This window comes from Alosa pseudoharengus, unplaced genomic scaffold, assembly GCF_046254945.1.
Source record: "Alosa pseudoharengus isolate Yale_2024_CS ecotype anadromous, Long Island Sound unplaced genomic scaffold, YU_APseudo_1.1 YU_APseudo_1.1_scf_24, whole genome shotgun sequence".
Lineage (NCBI taxonomy): Eukaryota > Metazoa > Chordata > Actinopteri > Clupeiformes > Clupeidae > Alosa > Alosa pseudoharengus.
Window position 1 is genome coordinate 21,278,005 of NW_027468689.1, and position 7,296 is coordinate 21,285,300.

Consider the following 7,296-nt stretch of genomic DNA (forward strand, 5'->3'; position numbering starts at 1 on the left):
TCGCTTTGGTGCTTTTCTCACATCACTATTAACATTTGCACAGCAGTTAGTGCATTTATCAAAACAATTAGTGCAAACTGCAAAACCTAGTGGATAACCTGCAAAAGCACGTCACTTACTCAAAATGGATAGTCCATTCCTCAAAAGCAAGTCTTCATGTCAATGAAACTGCCAGTGTCATCAAAATGAGAAGTCTTGACACCATCGTTTATGAACAAGATCAATGTCAAAGTCAAAGTCTGCTTTACAGTTTTTCTCAGTCACTTTGGTGCTTTTTTCAGATCAGAATGAAAATTCTCATAACTATTAGTTCAAACTCCACAACATTTAGTCATTTGTGCACATCATAGTAGCAATTTCTCCTTCCTCTGAACAAATTGCAAATGCTTTTGGACATGTATCAGTTGCTTTCATACAATTCTCTGCTGTTTTTTAACATTATCATTTGCTTATGTCATGTCAGTCAAAATGAACTATACTTATGGATACCGAATAGTCGTTCCCAATAAAACTAATAGTCTTCATTTCATTGCTTGAGTCATTACATACAAAATTGGTGAACTAGTTATCAAATTCTGTCACAATGCTGTTGAATTACAGTAAAAATTTACGTATTCAGTGTCTTGTACTCACTTACTCCCCTAACTACAGCAATGTGTAACTTTACTGTAGTTTTCAAATGGCTGTACAAGTACTCTATAGTGCTGTCTTGAGCATGTTCAGGTAGCGTCACCGAGTTCTGACCTTTTTTTTGCATTGGAAAACACTGAGAGAACTGTCATAATGAAAACATGACAAAGCCATTTGACTATCTTGTTCATAAACGATGGTGTCAAGACTTCTCATTTTGATGACACTGACAGTTTCATTGACATGAATACGTGCTTTTGAGGAATGGACTATCCATTTTTAGCAAGTGACGCACTTTTGCAGGTCATCCACTAGGTTTTGCAGTTTGCACTAATTGTTTTGAGAAATGCACTAACTGCTGTGCAAATGTTAATAGTGATGTGAGAATAGCACCAAAGCGACTGAGAAAAACTGTATTGTCAATTCCTTCACATGCCAAGACATACAAAGAGATCGACATTACGTTTCTCACTATCCCACGGTGGAGACAAGACATAATTTTACCAATTAAGTCCACAGACAAACATAACATTCAAGTAAACAATAAAAAGTAAATAAGAAGGCACATACAATGAATAAATAAGAGCAGCAAAATTGGGTTGAAATTGTGCAATTGTGCATAGACAGTCAATATAGTAGTGCAAATAGTCAAATGGTTTTGTCATGTTTTCATTATGACAGTTTATTCTCTCAGTGTTTTCCAATGCAAAAAAAAGGTCAGAACTCTGTGACACTGAACATGCTCAAGACAGCACTATACACTACTTGTACAGCCATTTGAAAACTACAGTAAAGTTACACTTTGCTGTAGTTAGGGGAGTAAGTGAGTACAAGACACTGAATACGTACATTTCACATTTTTACTGTATATGCTCTTTGCAATTCTACAGCATTGTGCCAGAATTTGATAACTAGTTCAACAATTTTGTATGTAATGACTCAAGGAATGAAATGAAGACTATTAGTTTTATTAGGAACGACTATTCAGCATCCATAAGTATAGGCCTAGTTAATTTTGACTGACATGACATAAGCAAATGATAATGTTATAAAACAGCAGAGAATTGTACGAAAGCAACTGATACATGTCCAAAAGCATTTGCAATTTGTTCAGAGGAAGGAGAAATTGCTACTATGATGTGCACAAATGGCTTGATGTTGTGGAGGTTGAACTATTAGTTATGAGAATTTTCATTCTGATCTGAGAAAAGCACCAAAGTAACAACTTAACAACTGAGAAAAACTGTAATAAAAAGATCCCCCCCTCCCCCTGTGAATGTACACCCCCTACAAGGTGGAATAATTCACACACACCACTGGGTGTGTGTGTATCTTTCACACACACCCAGGGGCATCTTTCACACACACCCAGGGGCATCTTTTCAAGCTAAACGAAGAAAGCAATTATTACCAAGTTGTTAAGCATTAATATTTATAATAATTATTTGAGAAGAGTTGGGTGTATTTTGTTGTACTTTTGTTTTGTTTATCGAGCTTCACATATATTATATGTGTATAATTAATACATTTTTAGTATTATGATTTATAATACTTTCTGAACGAGCCTATGATATCTTTTAAATCTCTTAAATGTTAAATCTCTCTCTCTCTCTCTCTTTCTCTCTCTGTATGTGTGTGTTTAGGTAGAAATGTGTGCTTCTTCAAACCAGACCATCATTGATTGTGTCTGACTTCCCCCTTGCCCCAACCCAAGGCAATCACATTTTTACTGGAAGATAGGGGCGAGGGTAAAATCTCTCTCTCTCTCTCTCTCTCTCTCTCTCTCTCTCTCTTATAACTGGTGTCCATGCTCACAGCTGCAACAAAAAAGATACTGTGGAAGTCGAGATAGCCTTATCTGTCAATGATATATGTCACAGTTGCACTATCTGTCAATGGCACCAGTGTGCCTGGGTCTCCATGTCAATAATGTGCCTTGATGCTTGCTAAGCGGCCTATTTAAATGATCTCACACATACTGAGCTAATCGAAGGGAGATGCCTACACACTGCACATGTGCGGCTTGATCCCCCCATACCCCACCCCTGTGGCACAGGAAGTGCATGGAGTGCTGCCTTTAAACGTGCCATTTTAAATGATTAATTAGCGGGCCCCTGGGTGAGAGCCTGTTTCATCATCAAAGATTAAAATAACCTTCATTCACCACCACATGGCCCAGAAGCCAATCTGAATAGGAAGATTGTTGGTCTGTTGGTGTGTGTGTGTGTGTGTGTGTGTGTGTGTGTGTGTGTGTGTGTGTGTGTGTGTGTGTGTGTGTGTGTGTGTGTAGGTGGGTTGGGGTTGGGTGAATAGGTTTTGTGGTTTTGTGTTGATGGTTATGTGTGGTTATGCGTCTGATCAATTGACACATTGAGTTTAGTCTGGATAGAGTAATGTGCTGTCACCTACCAAAGATTTGTTGTGGCCATTGATTGTTTTTATTGATTACATGGTTATTGATAATCAGCTAGCATTTGAAGGTGTTTTATTTTTTAGATGCTTTTTGGATAGGTTTATTGTTTTCATCTACTATGTCTATGTCGCATACACATGACCTTCAGCCTAATTTGGAATTTAATCTCTACCACTGGGGCTTAGCTAAAATATTATACATTCAAATGCAAATTGTTTTTCAAATCTTTCTCCAATCACCAATCTTTTTATGCAGAATTGTTTTCATGGAAGCATTTACCAAAATGCTGTCGATGCTTTTTGTTGCCTGTTTCTATTGCCCACTGAAGTTGACTGTTGCCTTACAACTGTGGCACCAACTTTCTGTACTCAAGGCCAAATTTCACACTACCACGAGCAGCAAAGGGCTGAGGAGACACTTCCTCAGCTCATCTGTGACGTTGGGGATGCTAGCGCTGCGTCACTAGCTGTGTGTGGGGGCGAGTTACGTCACTCGAAGATGCGCCAGGATGTGGTTTTGTGAGCAGCAGCCACAAGGGATTTCTGGGTGCTGGAGGAGGCCTGTGGCAGGATGTGATGTGATGGTGTTGTGGTGGTGGTGGTGGTGGTGGTGGCTGCTGGCAGCTTGGGCTGGTGGCTGCCGATAGGAGCTGGAGGGGGAGATTTCAGAGAGGATCATGGGCTTACAACTGATTAGTGCAGAGGAGAGATGTGTTCTCTGTTTCTCAGTCTGGGACATCTATCTCCCTCCTTCCTCCCTATCTATCTGTCTCTGTATCTGTCTGATTAACTGCATGACTCTCTCTCTCTCTCTATCTATCTATCTATCTATCTATCTATCTATCTATCTATCTATCTATCTATCTATCTGCCTGTCTGATTCACTGCATGACTATCTATCTATCTATCTCTATCTGTCTGTCGCTCTATCTGTCTAATTCACTGCATGACTATCTATCTATCTATCTATCTATCTATCTATCTATCTATCTATCTATCTATCGGTCTGATTCACTGCATGACTATCTATCTATCTATCTATCTATCTATCTATCTATCTATCTATCTATCGGTCTGATTCTCTACATGACTCTCTCTCCCTCTCTCTCTCTCTCTCTCTCTCTCTCTCTCTCTATCTATCTATCTATCTATCTATCTATCTATCTAGTTCAGTATCTGTCCATTTGTCTTGTTTACAGTTTTTCTCAGTCGCTTTGGTGCTTTTCTCACATCACTATTAACATTTGCACAGCAGTTAGTGCATTTCTCAAAACAATTAGTGCAAACTGCAAAACCTAGTGGATTACCTGCAAAAGCACGTCACTTGCTCAAAATTGATAGTCCATTCCTCAAAAGCAAGTCTTCATGTCAATGAAACTGCCAGTGTCATCAAAATGAGAAGTCTTGACACCATCGTTTATGAACAAGATAGTCAAAAGGCTTTGTCATGTTTTCATTATGACAGTTTATTCTCTCAGTGTTTTCCAATGCAAAAAAAAAGGTCAGAACTCGGTGACACTACCTGAACATGCTCAAGACAGCACTAGAGTACTTGTACAGCCATTTGAAAACTACAGTAAAGTTAAACATTGCTGTAGTTAGGGGAGTAAGTGAGTACAAGACACTGAATACGTACGTTTCACATTTTTACTCAATATGCTCTTTGCAATTCTACAGCATTGTGACAGAATTTGATAACTAGTTCAACAATTTTGTATGTAATGACTCAAGCAATGAAATGAAGACTATTAGTTTAATTGGGAATGACTATTCAGCATCCATAAGTACAGTTCATTTTGACTGACATGACATAAGCAAATGATAATGTTATAAAACAGCAGAGAATTGTACGAAAGCAACTGATACATGTCCAAAAGCATTTGCAATTTGTTCAGAGGAAGGAGAAATTGCTACTATGATGTGCACAAATGACTAAATGTTGTGGAGGTTGAACCTATAGTTATGAGAATTTTCATTCTGATCTGAGAAAAGCACCAAAGCGACTGAGAAAAACTGTATTATCTCACTCATTTATAGTCACATCTGGAATACAAATTCCCCTCCCCCAATCACTGCAATCAGCCAGCACACACAGGCCTCCCACTACAACATGACTCAGACTAAAATGTTATCTGCCTGTGGAAATGTTGAAAGTATCACCAGAAAACACTTCCATCATCTGCCATTGCGATGACCCAGCGTGAACGGATGGCAAGATTGATTGATTGAAAGCAATTGATTGATGGCAAGATTGATTGATTGAAAATGAACCAAATAAATCATTACCATTGGCTTATCTAATGCTATGGGGAAAATAAGGACAGAAAGAGAGAGAGAGAGAGAGAGAGAGAGAGAGAGAAAGAGGAAATATAAGTGTCATTGTGGCAGTTGTTGTGGTGTTATCCCAAAAGCTTACCATTTACAGTGCAATTTATATATTTTTTTGTCATATCTTTAAGTTATAACCACCCTTCTCAGTAACCACTGAGCATGAGGCACACCAAAGTTCATATTGCAGAATCCATTCCTCATACCTTTGTGTTATAGAACTGTGTGTGTGTGTGTGCGTGTGTGTGTGCGTGTGTGTGTGCGTGTGTGCGTGTGTGTGTGTGTGTGTGCGTGTGTTTGTGTGTGTGTGTGTGTGTGTGTAGGATTGTTTGTGTGTGAACTCCACATGTACTACACGCTTGTCTGCTCCCACATCTTTGATCATTAGTGTGCCCTAAAGCTCTCTCTCTCTCTCTCTCTCTCTCTCTCTCTCTCTCACACACACACACACACATACACACACACACACTAACACACCATTCTTTCTCACTCCCTTTTCTCTTACTCTGTCCTTGTGATAGTGTTAGAGTGGCGGAGACAATGCCTGCGGGTGAAGTCCCATTTTCAGTGTCTTCATGGTGAATTTCAGTGAAGAAGAAATGGGGTGTTAAGGGCTGGTGTGTGTGTGTGTGTGTGTGTGTGTGTGTGTGTGTGTGTGTGTGTGTGTGTGTGTGTGTGTGTGTGTGTGTGTGTGTGCGTATGTGTGTGTGTGCGTGTGTATGTGTGTGTGTGTGTGTGTGTGTGTGTGTGAGGGGGTTTGCCTCCGGTGGGAGCCGTGCATTAAACCAATTTCACCAGGCACCTCATTCTGCCTTTGGTAGAAAAAGATGAATGTACTGTAACATGTAAAGGGTGATGCATCTCCTGGAAGATTTTTGTGCTTTTCTTGTGTTTGTGTAAATATGCTGTAGCTATTTGTGTACAGTGAGGGCCCATCTCTCTATGTGCGTGTGTGAATGTGTGAGTGTGCGTATTTGCACATTGCACAAATTATTACTAAAACAGTATCCCAGAACTCTGATTTTGGACATTATCTGAGAGTGGGGGTGGGGGTGGTGGTTGGGAACTATGAGAATCACTGTGTGAGAGACACATAATGTAATACATAGACAACACAAGAAGAGATAGATAGATAGATAGATAGATAGATAGATAGATAGATAGATAGATAGATGGAGAAAGAGATGTTGTTCTGCTGTAAGTGAACTTGAGATCTCACTGTAGATTGACTGTGGCAGCAGCCATATGCACAGGGGAACTGGGGAGAGGAAACAGCAGCAGTTCCCTTTACTCATACACCACTGCATGCTGAGCTACTACTGTGCTCACAGGAACACCACATACACACATGCACACACGCACGCACGCACACACACACACACACATACACACACACACACACACAAAGTGCCACAACCAAAGGGGTGTGTGCAGGGGTGCAAAACATTGAGTTGAATATTGGAGGGGGGCTGTTATAGTGAAAATAGACAATACGGTGTTAGCTGACATCTGTGGGTTATGATAGATGAATTTGTCTTTTGATGGTTCTCTTTTTAGAGTTTTTGCCTATTGCTTACACACTTTTTGCAGAATTTGGCTCATTATGTCAAAACTCTACACACAGCCAAATAAGACATACAGTGTAGCACTTGGAGATAAACAACTCACATCTATGTCAAAATGAAACACTGCAATCAAAACTCAACAATCCTTTCTAAAAATGTAATTATTACATAAACCATACAAAACATGCACTGTTTAAATTACTCTTTCAAATCAACAGCAGCACACTGACGTGTTTTATATAAAACACTGCAGTCTTTGTGTTTCTATTTTTATTGTCATTTTATTGGACTCTTGGGGCCTATTGCACAAAACTAGAATAAGGGATTAAGCCGGGATATCTTGGTTATCCTGGCTCAATTT